We start from the raw sequence: 12,999 nt of genomic DNA on the forward strand, positions 1-12,999 counted from the left end.
GGAGTACCTGAGTTCAAATCCGACCTCAGACACTTAATAATTACCTAGCTGTGTGGCCTTGAGCAAGCCACTTAACTGCATTGCCTTGCAAAAACAAACAAACAAACAAACAAAGAAGTGCTAGTATACATTATAGGAGAACTAGCTTTTCAGTCTCTGAAGTACATGAGACATTTTTACTCTGGTGACTCCTCAGAAAAGTGGAAGGATGGATTAAGGCTGAAGCAAAAGGATAGGCTCATTTTCATTGCATGAGCAGGATATAGGATATGGGATATGCTCCAAGTGAAATCTGCAGGGTCCAGGTAACCAATTCCCAAACATGTAGAGGATTAGGAAAACTACTTTATCATTGATGGAAGACCTCAGAACCTATCTCAAAGAATTGCTGTATATTGGCATCATCACACAATCCTGAAGTTCTTGTGCTTCAGCCACAATGATGTTAACAAAGAAAAATGAAAAGCTGCTAATTTATATAGGGTACCAGATTGGAAACAAAAAATTACAATGGACCACAGTTGTCATGGATTGAAGATGCAGATTATCCTAGAAGACAATGGCACAGTATGACAGTCAGTGGTTTTCAGTCTTAGACTTGCTTAATGAATACTACCAGAGTTCTATGTCTGAGAGAATTACTTTCATCTATACCCCTGAATTTTATAAGTTTGAATGCTTGCCCCAAGGTCCCGTGACAGGGATTACCATTTTCTAATGGATAATAAAATTATTGGAAATGAATTACTTGAATGGATTGGTGTTTATGACATTACTGTCTTTGGAAGACATTGGAAGAACATGAGGAGAGACTGATGAAAGTGTTGGATCAGTTGGAAGATCTGGTCTGAACCTATCAATTTACAATTGTCAAATTTTCTAGAGCTTCTGTCAAACAAATGGGTCATATTTATCTCAACAAGATGTGAATCCAAACCAGAGAAAGTAGATGTATTTCAAAAGTGGCCAAGTTCATAAAGTCTTAGAAACTTAAGAACTTTTCCAGGATTTTTATGGTTATTTTTACAAATTTGTTAAAAATTATTCTGCTTTACCGTTTACCAAGACAAGATCAAATTGGTTACAGGATTTAGAAATAAAAAAAAACAATACTATAAGAAAATTAGAAGATCAAGGACTAGTTTACCTGTCAGATCTATGGAAAGGGGAGCAGTTTATGACTAAGGAAGAGTTGGAGAACATCACCAAAAACAAACTAGATGATTTCGATTACATTAAATTAAAAGGCTTTTGCACAGATAAAACCACTGGAACCAAGATCAAAAGAAATGTAGTGAATTGGGAAACAATCTTTACAACTATTGATTCTGACAAAGGACTCATTTCTAAAATATACAGAGAACTGAGTCATGTTTTTATAACATGTTTTGTAACAAAAAGCCATTCCCCAATTGACAAATGGGGAATGCAATTTACAAATGAGATCAAAACAATCCATAGCCATATGAAAAAATGCTCTAAATCATTAATTATTAGAGAAATAGAAATTAAAGCTTCTCTGAGGTACCACCTCACACCTCTCAGACTGGCCAATATGACCAGAAAGGATAATGATCATTGTTGGAAGGGATGTGGGAAATCTGGGACACTATTACACTGTTGGTGGAGCTGTGAACTCATCCAACCTTTCTGTAGAGAAATTTGGAACTATGCCCAAAGGGCACCAAAAAATAAGCACACCCTTTGACCCAGCAATACCACTACTGGGTCTATACCCTGAAGAGATGATGAAAAAGGGTAAAAACATCACTTGTACAAAAATATAGCAGCCTTGTTTGTGGTGGCAAATAATTGGAAATCAAGTAAATGTCCTTCAACTGGGGATTGGCTTTGCAAACTGTGTCATATGTATGTCATGGAACACTATTGTTCTTTTAGAAACCAGGATGGATGGGAATTCAGGGCAGCCTGGAGGTTATTTGAATGAACTGATGCTGAGTCAGATGAGCAGAACCAGAAAAGCACTGTATACCCTAACAGCAACATGGGGGTGATGTTCAACCTTGAAGGCCTTGCTCATTCTATTAGTGCAACAATCAGGAACAATTTTGGGCTGTGCCATCTGCATCCAGATAAAGAGCTGTAGAGTTTGAACAAAATTCAAGGACTACTCCCTTTAATTGAGAGAAAAAAAAACAGATATCTTGTTGTCTGATCTTGTTATCTCTTAGACTTTTTGTCTCTTCCTTAAGGATATGATTTCAGTCTCATCACACTCAATTTAGATCAATGTACAACATGGAAACAAAGTAAAGACTGACAAATTGCTTTCCATGGGTGGGTGGGGGAAAGGAAGTAAGATTGGGGGAAAACTGTAAAACTCAAATAATATCTTTAATTAAAAAAAATTTAAAAAAGAATTATTCTGCTTTAAAATTAGAAAAAATAAACAGATGTGGCAAGGTGGTGCAGTGAATAGAGCACTGGCCCTGGAGGCAAGAGGACCTGAGTTCAAATGTGACCTCAGACACTTAATAATTGCCTAGCTGTGTGGCCTTGGGCAAGCCACTTAACCCCATTGCCTTGTAAAAACCTTTTAAAAAAAAAAGAAAAAGAAAAAATAAACAACTGGGAAACTTTTGTCAGCAGTTTCTCTGATAAAGATCTCATTTCTCAAAATACATGAGGTACTCAGTCAAATTTATAAGAATAAGAACAATTCTCTAATTGATAAAAAGTCAAAGGATATAAACAGTTTTCAGAGAAAGAAATCAAAGCATCTATAGTCTTTATATAAAAATTCTCTAAATTACTAATAATTAGAGAAATACAAATTAAAACAACTATGTGATATCACCTCATACCCACCAGATTAGCAGTTTGGGCCACCTTTGATGAACCAGAGTTTGAATAGTGAAAGAATTTCACAATAGCTCACGACTCAGAGTGATAAAGAACAGATAAGTTTTATTTCACAGGTACAAGGTTGTTGTATGCAAGTTTTCTCCCTAAAGGATAAGTGGCTAGCAGGGAGGAAGCTAGGATTTATAAAGCGGTGTAGGGGATGGCCTATGTGTTGAGAAAGGTGTAGGGGGTTGACATGGGCATAATGAAGAGGATTATGTCAGGGTATTCAGGAGTAACAAAGCTCATTTTGGGAGACAAAGAGCTTACAATTTATCAGCATATTTGGCTCCTGACTCTGTTCCCCTGTCTTTGTGGGATCCTCCCAGCAGTGGCTGAGAGACAAGGGAACACAGATGGCTATTATAAATTCAACGCCTGGTATAAGGAAGGACTTTTCTCAGAGAGATTAACAAGGAATAGTACAAAAACATTTTTTTCCTTAGAATTACAAAACCAGCATAGTTCATAGTTGATGTAGGTCTACTACAGAAAGGTTATAGAATTTAACTATCTGCTTTCTGCTTAACATTTCCATGTCAACATCTCACAAAGCCTTCAGTCACTGTTCAGAGGTAAATCCTCTGCAAGTCCTGGGGATATGGTATATTTAAAATCATGGAAGACCCAAGGGACTGATCAATTGGACACAAAATGTTAGGAACCCTAGTGGGTTATCCTTTCCAACCCAACCTTGGTCAAACTTGAAGGCCTTCCCAGTTGGAATCATGTCTCTAGAATAAAAGTTGAACCTTCTCTGGAGAGCTCCAGGTTCTAGCTGGATGACCTGAAGCTGTTGTTTAAGAAGACACCTGTGCCTCTTGTGGACACCTTGGGTCAAAAAAGATGACCATCCTTCTCTCCCTTTCTTGAATGGGAGCCCAGCTTCTAATGTTTCCTCTTTGAGTTTTGGCAGATTCACTTGCTTTCCTGTAGTGAAAAGATAACTCTCTAATCAGACTGAGGAAGTTGGTCGGATGTGATGGTATCCAAGACCAAGACCAACTTTGTCACTGGCACCCCCATGGTAGTTCCCCACTGATGCCCTGATGCCATCTTTGCTAAAACCCCATTCTGGCTCTTTTTCTTCTGACCCCGATTCTGCCCCACTAGCGCTCATTGGTTTTTTTTTTTTCTCTAGTTAGTATTTGGCCCATATTTGTTGGATCTTCCTGTTGAGTTTGGCTCCTTCCAGGCTGTAGGCTATACATCTCCATCTAGTGGCCAGAGCTGGAGACCTTCCTAGACATCGAGTATCCATGGACGCTGGCTGCCTCAGCTTGCCTACTTGTGCATCACAACTCCCTGTTGAGAGGGTCCTACAGGCAGAGATGGTTCTATGCCCCCTCAAAGTAGGAAGTGATTCCTTAAGATAAGGCCCATGACCCCAAATGGATTTGGGCCCCAGACTGCTGGGGGTGGGGGGGAGGAGATGTTGACATGGACACGCTTCCAGAAAGCAAATAATTAAATTCTGTGCTTTGTTATTCTGTGGAAAAAAAAAGTTTTTGTAATATTCCTTGCTCCTCTCTGTGAGAAACAGTCCTGAGAAAAGTCCTTCCTTATACCACACCTCAAATTGATAAAGTTACCTGTGTACTCTGTCTCTCAGCCACCACCAGGAACATCCCACAAAGACAGGGAAATAGAGGCTGAAGCCCAACATGCCAATAAACTGTTAGCACTTTGTTTCCCAAAATGAATGTTTGTTACCCCTGAATATTCTGACATAATCCTCTTCACTATGCCTGTATCAACTGTATACCTTTCCTAGCATATAGGTCATCCCCTATACTCATATATAAATCCTAGCTTTTCCCCCACTAGCTACTTATATATTATGAGAAAGCCCACATGCACCTGGGAAATAAAACTTACCTGTCCCTTACCACCCTGAGTCATGAGTCTTTATGAAATTCTTTCTCTGTTGGAATCATTCAAGTTTGACCAATATTGGGGTGGTAAGGATAACCCAGTAGGGTCCCTTCCATGTTGGTCCAATGAATCAGTCTCTTGGGCCTTCCAAACTGCATCAAGGTGACAGAGAGAGAAAAAAAGATTAATGCTAGAGAGGATGGAAAATAGATACAGTAATGCACTGTTGGTAGAGTCATGAACTAGTTCAACCACACAGGAGAGCAATTTGGAATTATGCCCGAAAAAGCTATGAAACTGTCTGTACCCTTAACTAAGTTATATCAAAGCAATATCACTACTTTATACCAAAGAGATAAAAGAAAAAGGAAAAGAGCTTACATATTCTAAAATATTTGTAGCATTTCCTTTTTTGTGGTGGCAAAGGATTGGAAATTGAGAGATATCCATCAGTTGAACAAACTGTGGTAATTGATTGTGCTGGAATATTATTGTTCTATTAGAAATGATGAAGGGCATGGTTTTAATAAAACCTAGGGGAGCCAAGATGGTAGTGTGAAGGCAGGAATTCCTGGAAACTTGTTCCCCCCAAAATTCCAAAAGCCATCAAATTATGACTCTATCCAAAATCTAGAGGGGGCGGAACCCAAAGAAAGCCTGAGTGATACAATTTCCCAGTCCAAGACAACTTAGAAGTTCCACAGGAAAGGTCTGTTCTACCGGGAACAGGGTTGGAAAAATCCACAGCACAGCCACAGCTGCAACCACAGTGCAGCCACAGCCACAGCCACAGCCAAACACAGCCAAACACAGCCTGGCCAGGTGCCTGGGTCCGTGGAAGAGGGGGTGGTTTCCAGACCTCTTGACCCAGGGATCACCAGGGACAGTTGGAAGGGGTGGTGGGAGAACTGCCACACCAGAGTGGAACTCCAGCCTCAGAACCACCCTGCAGTGAGAACCTGCAGTGAGAGTTGGCAGCACTCTCATCCTACATCCAGAGCTCTCAGTCAATAGATAATAAGAGACTTGGGGGAGACTAAAGAGGTCTCTCTGCTTTCCCTGGGCAGGACTCAGCTATTTGCCCACACTCAGATACAGGATTCAGTCTGTGCCCCCACAATACCCCAGCCTAGAAGGTTCCATCCTCACAGCTACAGGGCAGAGGGGAGGACCTAAACACAGGCAAGAGAGCAGTCAGAGCCTCTCAATCAGAGCTTTGGAAATGCAGTAAATCAGTCATAGTTTGAGGAAATGAACAAACAACAGAAAAAGAATAATCTGACCTGAATAAGAAAATGAGATTCTTAAATGAATAAGTTCCCTCGAGCCTGTATGAGAATGTGCCCTCCTCATGAAATCACCCCCTGGAACATGTCCTATGTGATTTGGCTGCATTCTTAGAGTCCCAGGATCTAGCTATTCCTTGAAATATAAACAGTACTGAAAAGAACTGGCTATTCTCACAGTGCTGACTTTAATTATGCTGTGTCTTGTGGTCCCATGTGACGTTTTCCTAATGTCATAACACTTTCTGATGTCCTACACTCATGATAAAAACTCTGGGATCCTTTCCAATTGAATTTGGCAACAAGCCTTCTTTGTTCTCCCCTAATAAATATCCTGGAACTCCAAGCATTCATTGGAATCCCACCCATGGAGATTTTTCTGCCTGGGGCTCTTTCCCATTCTGGACTCAAAGACTGCTGCTGAATTGGGATCCCCCAGCAAAGATGATTGGAGATGCTGCTCCCGGAATTGGTGATGTTTTCTTTATCATCTTCTTCTTCTGCCTGGGGCTTTCCCATTCAGTGCTCTCCCCCAATTGGTGATGTTTTCTTTTCCATTCAGGACTCCCCCCCCCCCTTGAATTGGTGATGTTTTCTCTATCTTTCTCTTCTACTTTTGTTATAGTATTAATAATCCTTTCTCATATCATATATATATATTATTTGCTGTATTGAATATTATTGTCAGCAATCTATTCCTTGCATTATTAAAATACTTTCATTTTCAACTGCAAGAGAGCGTCATTTACAGGAATGAATCTGAACCTCATTAAAAATCACAATACATTAATTGGCATCACGAACAGGATTCCTTGTGTAAATGCCTCTATTTAAGAAAAGTACAGAGACCCCTGTCACTGTTGAAGTACCAGGATGGGAGGACCCCCCCCCCACATTTTTCATCTTTAGCAAAAATTTGGGTTCAAAACACAGGCTCAGGTGAAGATTGGGGAAGCCATGTTAGGGATGGAAAGCCTCCCCAACTTACTGAGTGCTTAAGTAAAATTTCCATAGCAAAGGGAAAGGAGATGAATGGTATTTGCAGAACGGGATGGGCTCTTTTAACCCTGTATTGGAAGGTATGTCTAGCTTTTGATAAGAAAGAGGAAGAGAAAGTTCAAATGGAGAAAGAATTGATTGACTTACAGGGGTGAATAAAGTCTGAAATATGCTTAAATAGTATGTTAAGAGAAAATGCAAGTTGTGCAGTCTGAATACTGGATTTAAGGACTTGTGAAGAGAATAATGAAAGGGGTGCAAAGAAAAATGAAGAGGCATAGAAAAGGTTGGGATCTTTTTTAATTTATGGAAGCTAAAGCATGTAGAATGAAGGTATGAGAAAGTTTGACTTTGTATAAATAAGATATTGGTTTTGGAAGTTTTAAGAATTGATGTAAAATCAATGTAAAGTAGGAAAGAACATAGAGAACTATGAATCAACTAATAAGTTATGGAATTTCTTCTGGGATTGGGCAACCCAGATTTGTACTAAATTGAGATATGGGGTTTTTTTTAGGTTTTTGCAAGGCAAATGGGGTTAAGTGGCTTGCCCAAGGCCACACAGCTAGGTAATTATTAATTGTCTGAGACAGGATTTGAACCCAAGTACTCCTTACTCCAAGGCCAGTGCTCTATCCACTATGCCACCTAGCTGCCCCGGAGATATGTTTTTAAAAGTGATTGGGGCAATTTAAAAAAAAAATTAATATTAGACTGCTACCTGTGGGAGAGAACTATACTCCTTTTGAACAATTGCTAGCTGCATATTGGACATTAGTAGAACCTGAACAGCTCCCTTTAAATCATAAAGTTCTGTTAAGGCCCGAAATAACTATTATAAGCTGGATAAATGGAGACTCTGATCTCTCATTAGATAGGACATGCACAGAAGTCCAGTATAATTAAATGGAAATGGTACATACAGAACAGAAGTAAACCAGGAGAATCTGGCATCTCTCCCCTGCCTGAGAAAGTATCTGAATTAACCTCAGTGCAGTCTCCACTGACCACTCCCCCTCAGAAGGCAGTTTCACCAGTCAAATGGAATCAAGGATACGATGCCTTGAGTCCTGAATAAAAGAAAAACACTTGCTTTACCAGATGGCTCTGCTAGATATTAAGGACAAATTAGGTATTGGAAGGCTGTAACAAATAATATTTTAAAAAGAATAGGAAAGCAGTCAGTGGACAAAACTGATGGCTGTATGTCAAGTATTGAAACAGGAGAAGGGGAGACAATGTCATATTTTTTGCAGACACCTGGGTAGTGGCAAATGGCCTAACCACTTAGATGACCATGTGACATGCAAAAAATTGGGATTTTTATGGGAAACAAGTTTGGGTTTATGAAATGTGGAAAGATAAATGTATTTGGGTCCAATGTACTAATGTCTCAGTCTTTCATGTAGATGCCCATGCCAGTATCAACACTCTGGAACGTGAGTACAATGCATATGTAGATGAGTTAGCAAAGATTGCAACCACGCAACTGCGGGACATCTAGGACCCCAAGTCTCTCACAGGTGGGCCCTTGCACAGGGCATATCAATTCCCCTTTTATTGTTAAGACAAGTTGCCCAATGCCAATTATTTAAAGAAAGATCAATTTCCCAACACTATTGTTGGGGAAATAGGAAGGAGGTACTTTGCCTGCCCAAATTTGGCAGATTGATTCTATAGGCCCATTACCCCTAAATGAAGGGTTCCAATATGCTTGTACTTATGTAGACACTTATTCAGGAATATTAATTGCTTGCCCATATAGACAAGCAACTCAAAAGAATACTTGTAAGACTACTGATATTATTTCCTTATATTATGGCACGCCTATGCAAATCCAGAGTGACAACAGGACTCATTTTAAAGGAAAAGAAATTGATATTTACTGTGGATAAAATAATATCAAATGGATATATCACATTCCTTATTATCCACAGGCAGCTGGACTTATTGAAAGAATGAATGGCCTATTGAAAGAAAAGTTGAGGAAATTAGGAGACAATAACCTTAAACAAACAGAAGGAAAATTGAAGCAATTGAATAATAGAACATTGGCTGATGGGGAAGGTACTCCATTGTCCAGAATGATGACTCCTAAAATACAAATAAGGAAAGCATCTAACACTCCTACCATACAATGGTGGAAATTTCATGATAATGCCAGGGAACCTTGGAGGGCCTCACTTGGGTCCGCAGGCTATGATTTTTATGTAGTACAAGATGTGGAAATAAAACCTCAAGGCCAATTATTATGTAATACTGGTATTGGGGTCAAACTACCTACTGGATATTATGGTCAGCAATTCTCTAGATCCAGCTTGGCCAATAAGGCACAGGTACATGTACTGGGAGGAGTAATAGATAATGATTATAGAGGAGAAATTAAAGTTGTTTGCATAATTCCCATGTGTCTGAAACCTACTCCTGTTTGACCAGGGAGAAGATATGTCAGATGGTTGTATTACCATACCTCATTGGACAATGGATAAAAAGACACCCTATAGATGCTCCTAGGCCAGCTGAATTAATAGCCCAAGAGAATAATAATACAGCTATTGTTTGTTATTCAGGAGATGACACTTGGCATCATGTTCCACTCACCCAAATGTTCATTTGGAATTAAGTGTGTTATAGGCTTCTGGTTTTATGCTGCAGTATGGACTTGGACTCCAGGAGCCCGGTTGAGATTCTCCGGGGACAAGATCCAATTGAATTGGTGGTCGTCTATTGACCCTACACAACAGGGAAATTACACCTGCCCTGCATTCAACTTTTTTAACATTGTTAATTGCACTATCACTAATGCTACATTTTATCAGACTCTTTCATCCTATATCCTGACAGGGCCTTCTTCTGTGAACTTAAGTTTTACTATCTCTTCGTTAGCTCACATTTCATGTTGTATTAGTCCTCTTCCCTTTGCATCCCTGGCCTCATGCTGTAACAGATTAATTGAAAGCTGTCCATCAACAATGGAACAAGAATTAATTAAGAATTGTACACAGTGGAATATAGACAACTCTACTTATAATATAAATGTTACTACTGAAAATAGATACCAATATTTAGTCTGCTCTAATGCTTCCACTATAGTTAACCGAACTACATGAATACAATATATATCATTGTTACCGGAGACTCCACCTAATCAGCATCCTCCTCCAGTAGTACGAGTTCCTAAATCTTGAGTAAATGTATCTATCGCTCAACATAAAATTGTATTTCATTATAATGTGTCTTTCCCACCTTTATTGCCCTGTAATAGATTTAAAAGAGGTTGGTATGACACTCTACTTGGTAGAGCTGGAACAGGTTTGGGTATAGTAAATTCTATAGATCTTTAGACCTTGGCCAGCAGACTGCCCAGTATTGGGCAGGATGTATCTCAAGCTTTAACAATTAATGCTAATTTGTTGCCCACAGCGATCCTGCCACACCAACATACTTTGAAATACCAAGGCCAATTCTTACAAGTTTTTAATGATAGCATTCTAGCTAATATACAGATGGCTACCCAGATAAGTACCCTGTTTAAATGGACCAAATGTTCTTTACAAAACGTACTTTAATACAAAAAGAGAATGCTCAAAGGTGACATGCTGCTCCCAAATATGATGAAATATTGGAAGCAAAACAAACCTGAAAGAGCTCGATGTACTTCCCTTTGGTGTAGTGGGACTGTAGTATATTATCAAGTTCATATATGGAAAATTGTGTGTCAATTTCATGTGATTCCTTTTGTGTTACATGATTATTTTGTTTTACCACATGTAAATAGCAACTATGTAGATCAAGACAATGTAACTCATACTTTACAGGATTGTACTTTTACTAACAATGGTATTATGTGTGGGATGATGACCCAGCAGATGGAGTCCTGCCTTCTCTCACACTCCTCTAACTTATGTGACTTAACTGTATATCCTCTTTCTAACTTTTCAATGTTATATGAAGTATCTTCCCAATACATTTGTTTAACCTCTAATAATAGTACTGATTTAGCCTCTGTCTCACAGAAACTCCCTTTTTCTGGATGTCTTACTAACATCTCTTTCCTACACTGATGATTTTTACTTTTCTCCTGACCAAGTGGATGAAGCACTGTTGGGGGTGATGATTTGTTTTTACTTTTCCCCTGACCAAATGGATGAAGTAACTCTTAAATTAAATGAAACAAATTTATAATCAGTTTACTCCCATAGTCCCGTCCTCATACATTTCTTGTGAACTTAAGGCCAAATTAATAAGAAAATGAGATTCTTATATGAATAAGTTACCTCGAGCCTGTATGAGAATGTGCCCTGCTCATGAAATCACCCCTCGGAACATGTCCTATGTGATTTGGCCACATTCTTAGAGTCCCAGGAACGAGCCATTCCTTGGAACATAAACAGTACTGAAAAGAACTGGCTATTCTCACACTGCTGATCTTAATTATGTTGTGTCTTGTGGCCCCATATGACGTTTTCCTAAAGTCATAACACTTACTGATGTCCTACATTCATGATTAAAAACTCTGGGATCCTTTCCAATTGAATTTGGCAACAAGCTTTCATTTTTCTCCCCTAATAAATATCCTGAAACTCCAAGCATTCATTGGAATCCCACCCATGGAGAAGATTTTTCTCTCGGAGGCTCTTTCCCATTTGGGACTCAAAGAATGCTGCTGCATCGGGATCCCCCAGCAAAGATGATTTGAGTTGGTGCTCCCCCCGAATAGGTGATGTTTTCTTTATCATCTTCTTCTTCTGCCTGGGGCTTTCCCATTCTGGACTCTCCCCTGAATTGGTGATGTTTTCTTTCCCATTTGGGACTCCCCACCCCAAATTGGTGATGTTTTCTCTATCTTTCTCTTCTACTTTTGTTATAGTATTAATAATCCTTTCACATATATATATATATATTATTTGCTGTATTGAATATTATTGTAAGCAATCTATTCCTTGCATTATTAATATACTTTCATTTTCAACTGCATGAGAGCATCATTAACAGGAACGAATTTGAACTCATTAAAATCACAATACATGATGACAGAAAATTATCTTGGTCCCATGGAGGATCAAAATACATACTCAGATGACAAAATTGAAACTTCTGTATTCAAAACCTCCAAGAGAAGTAGAAAATGGGCTCAAGTTATAGATGAGTTCAAAAAAAAGACTTTGAAAAGCAATTAAGTTGGGTGGCTAGGTGGCGCATCTGCCCTGGAGTCAGGAGTACCTGAGTTCAAATCCAGCCTCAAACACTTAATAATTACCTAGCTGTGTGGCTCTAGGCAAGCCACTTAACTCCCTTGCCTTGCATAAACATAAAAAGAAAAGAAAAGAAAAGCAATTAAGGGGGGGTAGAGGAAAAATTGGGAGGAGAAATAAGAGCACTGCAGAAAAATCATGAAAACCAAGTAAGCAACTTGGTTAAAAAAATACAGAAAAAAATTGAAGACAATAACATTAAAAACAAGTTTAGGCCAAATGTGAAAAGCAACACAAAAGGCAAATGAGGAGAAGAATGCCTTAAAAAGCAGAATTGGCCCACTGGAAAAGGAAATAAAAAAGCTCTCTGAAGAAAATAACTCCTTCAAATGTAGAATGGAACTAAAGGAAGCTGATGACTTTGTGAGAAATCAGGAAGAAATATAACTATACCAAAAGACCCCAAAATTAGAAGAAAATATCTCATTGGAAAGACAACTGACTTCAAAAACAGATCCAGAAGAGATAATTTAAAAATTGTTGGGCTACCTGAAACCACAATCAGGAAAAGAGCTACCTGAAATCCTAGATGCTATCCAGGGCCACCTGAAATCCTAGACACAGAGGGTAAAATAGAAATTGAGGGAATTCCCCAATCACCTCCTGAAAGAGATCCCAAAAGAAAAACTCCCAGGACTATTATAGCCAAATTCCAAAACTCCCAAGTCAAAGAGAAAATACTAAAAACTTCCAGGAACAAGCAATCAGCTACCAAGGCT

This window comes from Macrotis lagotis, chromosome 2 (genome assembly GCF_037893015.1).
Source record: "Macrotis lagotis isolate mMagLag1 chromosome 2, bilby.v1.9.chrom.fasta, whole genome shotgun sequence".
NCBI lineage: Eukaryota > Metazoa > Chordata > Mammalia > Peramelemorphia > Peramelidae > Macrotis > Macrotis lagotis.